This window comes from Sinocyclocheilus anshuiensis, unplaced genomic scaffold, assembly GCF_001515605.1.
Source record: "Sinocyclocheilus anshuiensis isolate Anshui unplaced genomic scaffold, SAMN03320099.WGS_v1.1 scaffold1075, whole genome shotgun sequence".
NCBI classification, from domain to species: Eukaryota; Metazoa; Chordata; class Actinopteri; order Cypriniformes; family Cyprinidae; genus Sinocyclocheilus; species Sinocyclocheilus anshuiensis.
In genome coordinates, this window is record NW_015544163.1 from 1,538,704 (window position 1) to 1,540,448 (window position 1,745).

Below are 1,745 nucleotides of genomic sequence, written 5' to 3' on the forward strand. Positions count from 1 at the left end.
GGATTTTTATCATTATAGGGTGGTTGTGTACACACACTGCCAACACACATTTCAGTTCAAACAACTTGTAAAAGTGCTTGTAGCATTCAATGACCCCTTTAAGCTATTTATCTAAATGAGAATGACTACAATGTCATTTCCAACTAGGTCTGCAAAACGATTAGTCACGATTAATCGATTCAAAATAAAAGTTTATGTTTACATACTATATGTGTGGGTGCTGTGTATATTTATTATGTATATATAAATACACCCACATACATGTATATATTAAGGGAAAACATGTTAGATTTATATGTAAAATATTTAGATTTATATATAATATAAATTAAGTGTTTACATACAAATATTTTTTTAAATATATACATGTGTGTGTGTGTATTTATATATACATATACACAGTGCACACACATATATTACGTAAACAAACTTTTATTTTGAATCGATTAATCATGACTAATCGTTTTGCAGACCTATTTCCAACACTTAAACGATGCCAAAAAGGCCAATTTAACCAACATTAAAGGTGAACGTGTCATCTCTCATCACAATATTCAGATTAAAATAGTAGTAGTCTGTTAATATAAGTTATTATTGTGAATTATGAGCTTTCCTCATATAATGATCACAAAATAACACATCTAAAGTGTCCCAGTTCACCTGTCATCTTTGCAACACGTCAATAATGTATGTCTCTATTAAACATACGGCAGGGTTCATATTACTGAGGTGGCAGTGACATTACATCGGTGACACAGCTTTGGAGCCTGTCTGTCTGGTGAGTTTATGCCATTATTCTGCATTGTCTGTTTTTATTTACGTCGCGTTTGCATTCGCTTCCTTTGAAATTAAAACATTGTTTTCTATCAAACGTGCGTTGCATTGCTTTTGTCCGTCTAATGGATCGGTTTCCTTTCGCTGGAACGTTGCAATGGTCTTGTGATTGAATCAAGAACTTGTTTACTAACCCAAATCCGATACATAAACACAATAGACGACGCGCAGCTCACCTTTCAGTCGTCTTTCTGTCCCGCACAGGGCTCCAACAGCGGCTCTTTCAGGCGGAAAGCATTGAATAAATGTTCGCGATTAGCTCGGCCCCGCCGCGGATGAGTTCCGTCGGGAAATATCGCTCATAAGGGCGATGATAATGAGGAAGAAGAATAAGATGATAATAATGACATGCGGTGCGGTCCATAGACTGTATAAAAAGCGGACACAACAAACGTGGTCACGTGATCTCCTCCAGCTGGGCGGCTGCTCGTGGTCACGTGGCCGGCGTGACAGACGTCAGTAAGTCACCTGCGCCTAACGCTTGCAAATGAAAATTAACAGAAAAATACCGAAAAAAAGGCGTAATCTGCAGCTATTTTCCTGTCTTTAATGACTTGCCATTCTCAAAATTATTTCTAGTTCGAAAGTATTTAATACCTTCCTTTGTATTTTATGAATTATTATTTTTAATTCATCGTTTATTATTATTATCTGTTACTGTCTACATATTGTCTTTTCAGCATTAAAAAATAAATAACAGAAAAAAACAAACTTCATGTTTTTATTTCTGGATTGACTATATATAGTTATTTCCATAAATAAATATGGTTATTTTATGTATTTCTTTTATATTTTTTATATGTTTCAGCTGTTATATTATATATATTATTTATTTTAATAGTTATTTTCCATTTCTTTTTAACTCCCTGGCTGCATTGTTGTAATATTGTTTGAAGCATTATATATATATA

The 1,745-nt window shown here is 33.9% G+C and overlaps 1 protein-coding gene across 2 annotated transcripts in view; it reads right to left on the reverse strand.

The window, feature by feature from the left end:
• The window catches only part of abca3b (ATP-binding cassette, sub-family A (ABC1), member 3b), a 66,444-nt gene extending 65,217 nt beyond the window's left edge, over nucleotides 1–1,227 (reverse strand). For both annotated transcript variants that reach the window (XM_016495726.1, XM_016495725.1), the window contains exon 1: nucleotides 1,011–1,227. The gene's annotated coding sequence lies outside the window, so the exon portion shown is untranslated. The remainder of the gene's footprint in view (nucleotides 1–1,010) is intronic.
• Between the last annotated feature and the right edge of the window lie 518 nt (nucleotides 1,228–1,745).